Below are 13,772 nucleotides of genomic sequence, written 5' to 3' on the forward strand. Positions count from 1 at the left end.
GCATATATAGGCTAACAAGTTTCTATATCCACACTATGGATTGCAATGGTGTGTGCTATCCAATAAATGTAAACTGAAACGAATATGCTTATTGTGGTGATAAGTGGTTCTTCCTATCATTGTCCCAAACACAATACTTAATATTTTTTATAGCATTACTTTTTGTTTTTTATAAAAAAAGACATTGTCAACTTACTACAAAGGTAAAACAAATGATATCTAAAAAAAGATAATGTCCAGATAATATTTAGAATAATCTGATTTTTAGCCAAAATTTAATTTAGTTTTCATATAGCCTATAACATTTACTATTTTCCTTAGGCCTACACAGTAAAGATTTATGCAAGAAACTATAATATTTAAGACAATTGGGAGTTTGCTTTTAAAAAGTTCAAAACCTCTCATACATATGACGACTGAATAAACATAAAATGCAGCCACACTGTGTGGCGTAGGCTATACCCTCATCTTCAGCCTAATAAAACAATCCGCGATTAAATCTTTCAATAGGCTACACAGCTAAACAGAAAAGCTGAATCACAGTCACCTAAAACCTCGACTCCAGGCAGGACAAGTAGGGCATTCTGCTCTTTGCGGTCAGCGTCACACACGCCCCTTTTTATTATTTCCCTGCGCTACGCGACGCGTGTTCGCGCTCGTCTTCTGCTGCAGAGAGTGGCGCTCGTGACGTCATCCTGCTGGAGCGGCGGCTGCTGGGCACGGGCGGAAAATGGGCACAGATCTGCGAGGTGAGAGGCACACTTTCTGACACATGTAACATGTTTTGGATGGTGACAATGGGAACGGCGTGTTTCTGGGCAAAGGTATTGTTGACATTAGCAAGCGACGGTCATGCAAAGGGCTCGAGGAGACTGGTTTGTACCGCGACTCGCCTACGTTATTGGAGAAAAATGGTGAAAATCTGTTGAACGGTGATTGCGCCGTCGGGCTCGAATTTGCAGAGGAGGTAACATACCTCCAAATATACGCCCGTGACCGGTATGCTTGAATTGCGTTAGGCATTGTTATTATTAGTCTCATAAAATGTGGCATCTCCACAGTTAACATGAAAAGAGGTAGAGCCGCATGCGGTATCATTTCTCACATCCACGTACCCAAGAGAATGAGAACCTGAGCTCCATTTCTGATTATTTAGTGCCTCCACCCTTATCTTACATGACATGTTTGCCCACGACCGCTTCAGCTGTCAATGACACGGAGCGCAATCCTGATTGTTTAGGGAGAAATCCCCTGTGAAATGAGAGGTTGTGTCTCAAAACCCAGCGAGTTGCCTAACTAGGCATCATTTTCAGCTGTCTACGTAAACCTGGCCATAATGTCGCCGGCCTTTTCATTTTCTGGATGATTCCATATAGTGTGGACAGTTTGTAGTTGGCTAATTACAATTAGCCTACATTAATTCAATTTTGTTTTTGCAGTTTTACTTCCAATCCGTTTGCATTCATAATGATTGCGTTTTATGCCTACCTACTTTTGTTTTGATAACTGGCATGGATATTTTCGCCTAAATACATTACACTGATTAGGCTACTGTAGCAATGTTTCATTAGCCTATATGGTGGAAAATGTATTTGAAAATAAATAAATAAATAAAATGAAGAAAATTCAGCCCACAATATTTTTTACACTTTTATAAAGTTTAATTAATGCCTTCCATTTTAAAATTAAATACTAAAGTTATGACTAAGTTTTTGTTAGCTAATTAGCACTTCATGCTAATTTATTTCAGTTTTTTTATATTGCATCTGCTAAGCTTGAAATGCATGGTTGTAAAAAGTTGACTTTACCTGTCAATACTGTTGTTTCCTGTTAAAAAAACTTGCAATTCTGTCACCATTTAGTCACCCTCAAGTTGTCCCAAACCTGTAAGAATAATAATGCCTCTCTTTTAGCACTGCGTGATGATAATAAGAGTTAATGAGAAATGACAATGAGACATATTGTTATTTGGAGCTTCAGACATTGGTGGTCCCCTGTGTCTGATCTGCTATTGATCTCAAACATACCCAATACTGGTTTGTTTACCTCCTGTGTATAGTCACGTTTTCTCAGATTTCATGTGTTCTGTTGAGGAACTTGTAGTTGAAGGAACACGTTGCTTTCTAAAATTAACAAAACGATTCTAAAACTTGTTTAGCATTTATAAGACCTTTCTGTCATTTTTGGTTGAATGAAGCAAGGTTTCTGGGAGCCATTTGGTCAGTTATTGTCCTGTAAAAAATGTGTTTAGTCCTGTAACATACAAAAAAAAGACACTTTTTGATATCACAAATGATACCATATCAGTGGCCAATATGTTCCTTTTAAATTCTATCGTTATCGGCCAGATAAGAAAATTTGCCCGATATATTAAAGCCTATTAATATAGACACTTCAGATGCACACTGTTTGCCGTGATGCAATTTTTTTCATATAGGCTACATAAAAATATAATGAGAACATTCTAATTGTGTGCTTTGGACATGGATTTTTGTTTTTGTAACCAGGCACTTTAGCCTAGAAATCTAGACGCACCCTAGCGGCAGCAAATCTTTTCTGCCGCGAGTGCCGTCTAGCAACTCTCAATACACTTCTGAGCTGTAAACGCCAAACTCTGGTCAGGCCAATCACATTGTGCGGTGGGCGGGGCTTAATATAATGACGGCAGAGTTGCGCTTGTGTGCGACTAGTAAACACAGAAACTGGCGAACGGCGGCCTTTTGAATCAGCTTTGACCGCAACTCTGGAAGACTTGGAGTTAAGCTTTTCTCTGGGAAAAGAACAAAGAACGGCACTGAAGTCATTCTTAAAAAGGGAAGATGTGTGCGCCGACCGGATACGGTGAATGTTTAATCTGTCAACTAGCTCTGCTTCACATGTTGCTCTGACTGGTTGTAGCGCTATCCTATCGCGTGCAGAGGGAGTTTGAAAGACAACCGTTTATCCCGCCGCTCGGATTGAGCCCTGTCTATGGTGAGTGTCCAGACCAAACATGGTCTGGCTTGTCAGGCTACAGGCACTTAACATTTATATAAATATCTAGATTTAGATTAATCGGTTAATATATCAGTTATCGGCTTTCAAAGGAATTATTCGTTTTCGTATCTGCCAAACTTTTCTTACCGGTGCATATTTAATCACATACTATTAAATCTTTGCCAATATTGCATTTACTGATTTGTTGGAAGACTTATCCAAAGTGACTTTGAGTACTTTCAAATTACACATGTATCGGTATAGGCTGGCCCTATACAAATTTTAAAACAATTTCTGTAGCGCAGTTTTTGATTGACAGGTGGGTAGGGCATTGTTCAGTTGGTCTTTGATACATTCATTTTTACTCTACAAATGCCATTTGGTCACAAACATTTCAGTGATCAGATCACACAAAACGTTTTACACTGCATTTAGTGCACACATTGATCAGATCATTGTAAATAAATATAAAAAAAGGTCATACAAGTATTTTATTTCTTCCCCATTTAGCTAGCTGCTTAGGGAGCCTGACAGACACAATTCAATTAGTTTAGTTGTTGAAAAAAATGATAGAATAATTATTGTTTTAGCAGAACTGCACAATGTCTCCACAAATCTGCATAACGGTTCAAATCAACCAAATCTACACTGTACATTTTTTTCTTGTCTGAGTGAAAATAATTTTAATGGGAAATCCCTCAATTTTTCCAGTTTGCTTCAGAGAGCAGTGCAAATGTGTTTAAAGTGCACAGAGGATTGACCACAGGCTACTGATGGTGATTAAACTCAAATATCTAAATGGAAAACACACAGAGGTGAGATAATGCAGTAGTTATGTTTGTTAATTGCTTCTGTTAACCCAATAAAAATGTGTTATTTTAGTGTGTGTCCTTTCTAACAACTGAACCACAGCAAACAGTGCTCTCGGTGGATGTGAATGTTTGCTAACCTGTATGGAAAATAACATAATTGTGAAATCGATTGGCCTGCATCAGCTAGTGATATAGAAATGCAAGTGTGAGAGGGCCTCTAGTGCTTTATTGGGATGTCTTCCCAGACTAGTGGCATGTGATGAGCTGTGGGTAATGAGGGGTAATTGGCTCAGTAAAATCCCATTGATCAATAGGAGCCAGACAAGTCTGTCGCCAGTGGGGCTTCAACTTTTAGAAGCGGCCATCCTGAGAAGCCTTGGCCTTCTCTGTCTTCAGTTATGTTGAGGCAACTATGTGAGATTTTTGCATGCTTCGTAAAGCATTAGCATTGTCCTTGTGATCCTGCTAATATGCCATCTGGCTCTTCTTCATGTTATATTCCTTCAGTGACCTCAAGCTTATATTACCTTTTTGCCTATACTTGGCATTGACAACTCGTTTTACCTCTGGTTTAGTCCATTTCAAGATACTGAAAGTCAATTGAGCTCAGAAGACCACCCTGAGCGGAGATTTTTCCGTAATTGTCTGTATAACACAAATATGCTGTGGTTAAACCAGGATTAATAAAAAAAAAAAAAAAAAAAAATGGTGGTTGCATAATACCAATACATAGAGGTAATCCCTCCCAAAATATTTGGAAAATTAAAAATGGCTACTCAACCAACGTTACTATTTTTTGGACAACTTGAGATCGATTCACCCTTCTGTAATGCATTTCCGGGTACTAGATTTTATTAATTGAGAATTGTTTGATTTGATCTGAAAAATAAGCCAGATTGGCGCTATATCAAGAAAATAATTTCAGATGCAGAACAAGTTGTTTGATTTTGATGAAATTAATTGTGCACAGTAACATCATGAATATGTATTATGAATTAATGTATTATGCAAATTGAATTTCAGACACACAATTTGTGCCCTAAATTTGCATACTGATCTTAATTTTCCATTTAAAGGGTTAGTTCACCCAAAGTCATTAATTACTCAGCCTCATGTCTTTCCAAACCCGTAAGACCTTTGTTCATCTTTGGAACACAAATGAAGATATTTTGAAGGATGTTTGTAACAAAGCAGATAGAGCAACCATTGACTACCACAGTATTTTATCCCTGCTATAGTAGAAAATGGTTGCTCTATCTGCTTTGTTACAAAAATTCTTCAAAATATCTTCTTTTGTGTTCAGCAGAAGAAAGAAACTCATACAGGTTTGGAACAACTTGAGGGTGAGTAAATGAGGACAGAATTTTAATTTGTGGGTGAACTACCCCTTTTAGGCCCCATGAAAATGCTTGATGAGTTGTTTTATTTTTTATTTTTATACAAACTATAAGATTGAGTTTCCATGCAAGAAATAGGTTCTTAAAAGTTTACTATGTAACTTTTGACCCTTTAGCGTTTAAAAAGCAAAACTGCATGCATTTTGTGGAATAGCATTGTTTTGGTTGCGCTTCGGCTGAATATGGTTCTTTCTCATAACTAAAAAAAGAGAGAGAGATTATCATATTGCTCATAAAACATTATACTAGGCTAAATAGATATAACCAGTTTAGATGGAACTGGAATTAGATGAAATTTCTATACCCATTAACAGACCCAGCACAGCAATACAACAACTTATATTGAAATGACCCTTCACAATAGATAATGCTTTACAATCAAATGTGTTAGAGAGCTTTGTATGGCAATTTATCTCTTTAATAAAATACCTTACTCACCTGTCCAGAAATAAAAACACCATCTCCAAAAGTCCAAATTGCTTTTACATTTCCAATCCCTCAGTTCTCGCCATCTCCAAAAAGTCAGACCAATGTTGATTCTGGTTTTATTACGAGCTCTGTCACATTCTTTTATTGCTTGCAGACGCTCCTCTGTTCTGCATTTTTTATAACGGGTGATTCTCACTATATCAACCTTTCTCGCTCATTGTGACAAAGTAGCCGGAGCAATTTTTTCTTTATTTACAGCTATGATGAGACATGCATGGGTGAGTGACGTATGTATACAATCTATCGCGAAAACCACCCAACACTATAAAGTTTAAACACTTGTCAACTAATCAGGGCAATACAAAAACACATTTTGGAAGAAGAATAGATTGGATGTATTGATTAAAAAAGTGACATAGTTTACCTTTAAGAAAGCATATGTAAGTGTACCAGTATATTTATTGAATGTTAATATGCTAGTCTAATTGTGTTGCAGTGAGTTATTTGCTTGCCACTCTTTTGCTGGAACTAGATTTGTGATCCAAACTACAATGGACTGCATGGCTGTTTTGGCTACTACTGTTAAGTCACAGGGGTTTTCTGTGATCATACTAGCATTTCTGGTTTTACTCTCTGAGAAGAAACCAGAAGTTCCAGAGACAAGAATGTGATTAGTAATCAATGTAGCAGTTAAAGAGAGGTCACTCACTGGCAAGTGAAATACATGGATTATACATTTAGGTAACAAGAATCAGAACATTTTTTATTCTTGGCTTAATAATATGAATAATATGTAGGCTTACAATTATCTGACTGTTTATTTTCCTAGACATAAAAAGTAAATGTATAAATAAACGTCATTGTGTTGCCTCAAAGGATGAAATGACAGCATTCAGCTTGTACAAAGCCTCTTTCTATTCCATGAATAGAATTCAAAGATTTCATCCTGAAAATTATGTAATGCACTGATGTGGCATAAAAATACAGAGAACATTACTCACCATGACCTGTTATAATAATGCCTAATGATGTGGACACGTAATTTGCATATGAATGAACCTTTCAGTTAAAAAAAGGTCTCAACCAGTTGATGCAAAAGGCAATTTTTTCCATCCACAAATTAAAAATTATGAATGATGACGCCATTTAGAACACTAAAAATTTCCCTGATGATTTAGACGGCACCTTTTTATGGCTTTCCTTTAGTCACTTCCAGTCAATGTGCTTTGTTTATTAAACATGAGCAAGAGAGTCAATTAAATTTAGATTTGTCGGATTAAATACTACTACTACTACTTTAATTTGTTGGAAGACAAACACTGTGTCTGAAATCGCCCCCTATAAATGTTTAATAATAATGTGAAATTTAGCAGTCTTCCAGCTCCAGTAGGTATGAAAAGATTTAGTTTGAACTTGAATCATGGAAAATATCTCTAAAAATGTAGATAAATAAAGGAATTTATACAGTGGGTACGGAAAGTATTCAGACCCCCTTAAATGTTTCACTTTTTGTTATATTGCAGCCATTTGCTAAAATCATCATCAAGGGGTGATGAATTGAGAAGTTAGTTAGTCAAAGAAAAGCTTTTATAGACACAAGGCCCAGAAAACGATTGTGTGTGCATTATTACGTCATCTAGTGGCGAAACACCACCTTTACAGAAGAATAAGCACGTGTAATTCGGTAGCCCCGCCCACAGACTCATCGGATCACGCTAGCCAGCAGCAGTTGAAGAAGATTGCAACATATTGTGGAAGAACAGTCGCTGCATAAGCTTCCTTTGAATCCTAATATTAGGAATGTGTGATACTACATTTACTTTTAATAACGTTCCAGCTCACGTGGAGAAGAACATTTGTGTGTTCGCTTCATTTCAATCCAGCACGTCTCAAGTGCTGGATTTGCAGATACAATGTTGAGCCTTCTATATTGGATCCAACAGGAATACCATAACTTGCACTTGTCGGCAGAAATAATATTTTCTTGATCTGGGCATGCACAGGTGTGTGTGTGTGTGTGTTCATACTTATATCCACAGATCATGCAGGCCATGTAATCCAATCAATTGCGGATGGATGAGAAATAAATCATTGTGTTTGTTTAAAAAAGATGTTTACGAGCCCTGTGAGAGATTCATCCCGGTTGCTGCTTTCAAAACAATCTCTCCCTCGTGTGAATTGAACTGACAAGGGAATAGATATGATAGGAGCTGAAGCTCATTAAATATGCAAATCATATCCAATCCTAGCCGTGCCAAATAGTGCTATTTTCATGATTTATCAAAAATTTTTATGTGGTTCAGATACAAAAATATTTTGAGTTTCTATTTATTAAACAAATTTCCTTCATTGTATCAACTCAAATTTTTAATTTCAATAAACTCAAAATTTTAAGGCAAACATAATTTTTTAAGTTAAACCAACAAAAACCAACATTTTTTTTTACAGTGCAGAAAATACAGAATTGTTGACATTTTTTGCAGATATAATAAAAAAGCAAAACTGCAACATCACATGGTCCTAAGTATTCAGACCCTTTGCTGTGATTTAACTCAGGTGCTGTCCATTTCTTCTGATCATCCTTGAGATGGTTTTACACCTTCATTTGAGTCCAGCTGTGTTTGATTATACTGATGGACTTGATTAGGATAGCCACATATCATGAGTCATGAGTTCAAAGGAAATGCCTGAAGACCTCAGAGAAAACACAGTGGCCTCCATAATCCTTAAATGGAAGACGTTTGGTAACCAGAACCCTTCCTAGAGCTGGCCGTCCAGCCAAACTGAGCTATCGGGGGGAAGAGTCTTGGTGAGAGAGGTAAAGAAGAACCCAAAGATCACTTTGGCTGAGCTCCAGAGATGCAACCAGGAGATGGGATAAAGTTGTAGAAAGTCTACCTTCACTGCAGCCCTCCACCAGTCGGGGCTTTATGGCAGAGTTGCCTGTTGGAAGCCTCTCTTCAGTGCAAGACTTATGAAAGCCCGCATGGTGTTTGTTCAAAAAGCACCTGAAGAATCCAAGATGGTGAGAAAAAAGATTCTCTGGTCTGATGAGACCAAGATAAAACTTTTTGGCCTTATTTCTAAGCGGTATGTGTGGAGAAAACCAGGCACTGGTCATCACCTGTCCAATACAGTCCCAGCAGTGAAGCATGGTGGTGGCAGCATCATGCTGTGGGGGTGTTTTACAGCTGCAGGGACAGGATGTCTGGTTGCAATCAAGGGATTGATGAATGTGGCCAAGTACAGGGATACCCTGGACGAAAACCTTCTCCAGAGTGCTCAAGACCTCAGACTGGGCTGAAGGTTCACCTTCCAACAAGACAATGACAATAAGCACACAGATAAAATAACAAAGTAGTGGCTTCACAACAACTCTGTGAGTGTTCTTGAATGACCCAGCCAGAGCCCTGAGTTAAACCCAATTGAGCATCTCTGGAGAGACCTGAAAATGGCTGTCCATCAACGTTACCATCCAACCTGACAGAAATAGAGAGGATCTGCAGAGAATGGCAGAGGATCCCCAAATCCAGGTGTGAAAAACTTGAATCTTTCCCAAAAAGACTTAATGGCTGTATTAGATCAAAAGAGTGCTTCTGCTAAAAACTAAGCAAAGGGGCTGAATTAGGGCCATGTGATATTTCAGTTTTTCTTTTTTAATCAATCTGCAAAAATCTCAACAATTCTGTGTTTTTCTGTCAATATTGGGTGCTGTTTGTACATTAGAAAAGAAGAAAAGAAAAAAGAACTTTAATGATTGAAGCAAATGGCTACAATATAACACAGATTGAAAAATTTAAGGGGGTCTGAATACTTTCCGTACCCACTGTATCTGTATGATATTACACTGTAGCCACATTGGAGCAGATATTGGATGATTCCTCTGCGTGCACATCTTCTGGTCAGATGCAGGAATTAATTCGGCATGCAACTCTCACAATGCATTATGGGTATTGTCTAGCCACTGAGCGCACAACAGTTGTACACTCGTTATTGCGGTGCATTATGGGATTGAATGAGTGCACTCGATACAAATGGCTATCCCTTCAAATAGTGCCCTATTTAGGGCTATAGTATAAGGGGGTAATTTTGGACATATCATGTAGTGTAACATTAAGCAGGAACATAAACAAACTGCATTTCTGCCTTGAAAATCAGAGATGCACTGATATCCAGTATTTTTATATTTTTTCTAAATAAATTAAAATAAAATAAACGCATTTGTCATTGTAAATGTGAACTAAAATATTATACTGTATTAAGTTATTAGCATTTTTACATTTTACGTTTAAGGGTGTTTTTACACTTTTACGCATGTGGTTTGATTAAAACGTTCTCTATTACATATTAGTTCTCCATTACATATATGATGAATATACCATATATACCATCATATATACAGTAAGCACGAACGACGAGCGCATTTAGCACAGCACACAGTATTGTTTTAGATGTTCAGTAAGTTACGTTTACATAAGAAATTTGTGTGTGTGTGTGTGTGTGTGTGTGTATTTTTAGGTGCAGAGTTAAAAATGACATAACGCTAATCGATCCAGGACTAAATGTACAATTTTCTTTTTTGCTCCAAACCAAATGACCCACGAGAATCGGACTACAAGTGTGAACACACCATAGTCTCTATTTATTTATTCACTGTATTCTCATTCTTTCAGTGATTGCAACATATTTTCTTTGAGTTCTATGCATCTGGCCATCTCAACAAAAACCTAAACCACTGTCATTTACTCTATTCTCAGTTCATTCCAGCATTTGTCCTGCATTCTTTGACTTACCCGCCCCATCCTGCTTTCCTTATTACCTCTCTCTGAGGTTTCATCATTACTGGCTGGCTTGTTTGTATCCATTTATTACTGTGCTTCACATTCTGAGCTTGTATCCTTGGCAACAATGGACCTCCATCTTGAAAGCTGCAGTTTATCTGCAAGATTCAAACGGCTCTCTGACATCAAGGTCAGAGCTGATTGCAAGAATGTTGATCGGGATGTAGCCGCTCTTTCATAACCTCTGATAGCACCGGGCTATATCTCAGCCTTAAACGGCTGCTGTTTAAAGAGCCCTTTAATGGTTTTAGTTTTGTTTTTGCTGCTAATGCTTGCTAAGAAGGCCTTAATCAAAAGTCTTTTGTTACCCTATTACAGATCTGAGACGAGAGAGTCTTCAAGCCCCCTTAGTAATGAAAAGGTTTTCTCTGTCTCTTCAGCTAAAGGATGAAGGAGGTAATAGAGAGACAAACCCAGACAGAGATCATTTGTGGCACAATAGGGACAGACCAAGAACGATACCAAGTACCTAATAATGATATGCACTCCTGAAAGAATGACATATCAAGACATTGACATAATGCATCTGATTGCACAGATCGAGGATTCATGTATTTTAGCACTTCAAAACGCACGTCACAATAGATTATATAATGATGATGCCCTTAAATCAGCAAGCACCCTCAGGCAAGAGCCCATGTTTTGTACCCCATGGGATAAAAACACCACTAAGGTAAGGAGCCAAGGACAGCAGATGCGGTCTAGGTTTACTTTTGACATGACTGCTTAAGCATGCTGTCAGATTTGTTTTCCTCCTTTCACTTTTTCTGCAATAAGATATAGTCCTGTCAACTCAGCTCAGCTCAATGTCACTTTTTCTGAAATCACACTCCATTTATTACCTCAGACTAAATTCCTGGAGTATGCACTGGTCACTTAAATAGTAAACCAGGCTATGGTGTTTTACTGGTTTTACCTGTGGACAATGGAAATCAGATCGGTGGTTTAAAATTATTTGTCAGTAGGGTGTTGTCTGATGAAAATTCATAATAAAATTAACTTTTCTTATCTCTCTAGTAGGGCTATGCGATATTGAAAAATGCGATAGGCAATACCTTATTAAAAAATGCAATATTCGATATGCGAAACGATATCACTATTAGTGTGTAAAATCTATTTATATATATTTTTTATTATTTAAAAACTAAGAACGATACCATTTCTGTGTTTCACATTCTTTCTGGGGAAAGAAAGCATCGCTACAACTTCTGAAAGTGACCAGCGGTGTTTTAGCAAAAATTTGTCACAAATCTGACAATATGAGTTTAACATCAATGTAAACAAACAAAAAATGTAATGCCAATATTTTAATACCAAAAACGCTTTACTTGACTTGGTAATATATAGTTATATCAACCTAAAACTTAACATCAAGAACATCCAGGCTAACAAAGTCTTCTGAACTAAGGGTGGTTGGCTTAAAACGTACACTTTTCAAAATGCTGAAGTAGCCTATTACAATCAGTCAGATATTGCGTGCAGTTGCGTTATGCATATCGTGATATGTACATTTGCAATATTTCAATAATTTTGAAATACTGTGCAGCCCTACTCTCTAGTCCGTCTGGTCTTCTATTCCTGTGATGACAAAGCTGAATTTTCAGCATTGTTACTTGTACTGACAATGCAAGAGTCCAACACTTTGTCAAGTCTCCTCCAGTACATCCCAAAGTCTTTCAATGAATTTAAGGTCTGGACTCAGAGGTGCCAATTCATGTGTGAAAATGATTCCTTATACTCCCTAGGAAACATTCTTTCACAGTTTGAGCCTGATGCATCTTGACATTGTCATCCTGGAATATGGCTATGATGTGTCTTCCTACGTGGTTGTTTAAGAAATGAAAAGCTACACACTCCATCAGTTAGGGTAAGAAGAACTGTTGTCAAACATAGAACATGTAGAAACATACAAATCACTGCATTAATATTCCAATCATTTACTCTTAAGCATTTGCCAATTTAAATCCAAACAGTAACTTTTTTGGTTATAGGAAGTGTATTATATATTTTTATTTGAGATGCACCGATCAACCGGCAAGGGACCGGAATCAGCTGATTTTATCTATACTCATCTCATCTTTCCTATTCTGAGCTCTCGCTCTCTTCTCTCTGACAGCAAAGTGACACACAACTGCCTCCTCTCACTCAACTCATTCGCAGTTTAAATACATCTTGTGTTGTGCATAATTAATTTATTAATCTATAATACCAAAAGCGCTTGCACCACTGATCTATGTAAGTGCCTTTAACATAAAGCCACCTCTCAATCAGTTTGTGAGTCGCAAGAACCAAGATGAATGGCTTACTGCACATAAACGGTCAAATAAACACAAAATTAGGTCTTGGAGAGTATTTAGTTAAACAGTCAGTTTTGGAACGTAAATAGTTGAGAAAAATAACGCATGTTGTATAACTCTAGCTGTGTCTCATTTCATGAAATTTCGAAGGCTGCGTCCTCCGGAGGACACGTCCTGTGTAGGATGCAGTATACGGAGTGTCCTCAATCAGAATTAAACGAGACCTCCTTCGTAGGACACACAGGCAGGAAGTATCACGTTGCAATGCCAACACGTTGAGCCTCGTTGTGCTCTCACGGCAGTTATATGAATGAAAATTATTTATAACTTGAAAATGACTATGAAATGTTTCTTGTCTTGACTGCAATGTACTGTTCTAAACGTTTAAAATGCACTAAACAGTTTTAATCCTGTTTACCACAACTATCTGTTTGAGGAAATAGAGCTTTAAAAAAAAAAAAAAAAAAAGCTAGAACTACTTAATTTAAACACCACACCTACGCTTGCATGTATATCTGGCGGTGGTGCCGTTTTTTCATATAATATAAAAAAATATGACGGTTCTTAACGACGACGCAAAGAATTGTCCAGCCGTGAAGGATACACCTCATGCACACTCCAAATTCCTGAAAGTAGGGCGCATTCAAAGGTCGCATTTGGAGTGTCCTTCTCACTTTTTTGAAATGAGACAGCCATATGACGTATGCAGCCTTCGAATGCGACCTCCGGAGGACGCAGCCTTCTGAAATGAGACACAGCTAGTATATTGGATCTCTGCATAAGCTCTTAAAGTGACTAATAAACGAGCTGCTGTCTGTCAGGTTAAAGGGATAGTTCACCCCAAAATGAAAGTCATCCTAGGTGTATATGACATTTCAGATGAATACAATCACAGTTATATATAAAAAAAAGTCCTGGTTAATCCAAGCTTTATATTGGCAGAGATTTTTGCTCTGTTTTTGAAGTCCATAAAAATGCATCTGTCTGTCAAACAAAATGCTCTACATGGCTCTGGGAGGT

The 13,772-nt window shown here is 37.5% G+C and overlaps 1 protein-coding gene across 1 annotated transcript in view; it reads left to right on the top strand.

Annotated features, from left to right (window-relative positions):
- Window positions 1-542: 542 nt before the first annotated feature.
- fbxo41 (F-box protein 41) overlaps window positions 543-13,772 on the top strand; it is a 70,442-nt gene continuing 57,212 nt past the window's right edge. The window contains exon 1 of the mRNA XM_067441151.1: window positions 543-749. The gene's annotated coding sequence lies outside the window, so the exon portion shown is untranslated. The remainder of the gene's footprint in view (window positions 750-13,772) is intronic.

The sequence above is a fragment of the Pseudorasbora parva genome, chromosome 4, assembly GCF_024679245.1.
Source record: "Pseudorasbora parva isolate DD20220531a chromosome 4, ASM2467924v1, whole genome shotgun sequence".
Lineage (NCBI taxonomy): Eukaryota > Metazoa > Chordata > Actinopteri > Cypriniformes > Gobionidae > Pseudorasbora > Pseudorasbora parva.